Source organism: Pteropus vampyrus, unplaced genomic scaffold (genome assembly GCF_000151845.1).
Source record: "Pteropus vampyrus isolate Shadow unplaced genomic scaffold, Pvam_2.0 Scaffold282, whole genome shotgun sequence".
Lineage (NCBI taxonomy): Eukaryota > Metazoa > Chordata > Mammalia > Chiroptera > Pteropodidae > Pteropus > Pteropus vampyrus.
Window position 1 is genome coordinate 124,613 of NW_011889063.1, and position 456 is coordinate 125,068.

Sequence of the window (456 nt, forward strand, 5' to 3'; positions counted from 1 at the left end):
AGGTAAATAATATTCACCACTATTTTGATATTTCGCAAAAGTTTTCCATTTCCTTTGGTCATTACTAAGTCTTGTGATTTATTCAGATATTTTTTTGTTCTGTTGTGTGCCACCTTTTTTTCACTAATAAGTAAAAATATGTATCTAGTTAAAAGTGTTCCCTCTCATGCCTGTGCTGCTATGTGTCACCAGAAGAGGGCAGCAGTGAGGCACCAGACAGGATCGGATTCACAGGCCCTTGGATTGCAGAACCGCAGTCAGGGCGGTGATGTGCAGGGCGCAGGCCTCTGTTGGGGCCGAAGTCTGAATTACCCCGCTCGTTTCTGAGCCAGGGACTGTGACATTGGCACAGAACTTTCAGGAAACCCGATGACGTCTTTATCATGCAATAAGGTGATAAATTTGTGGAAATTTCTGTTAAGATGGATGAGGACTGACACCAAGAGATTTCTGAAG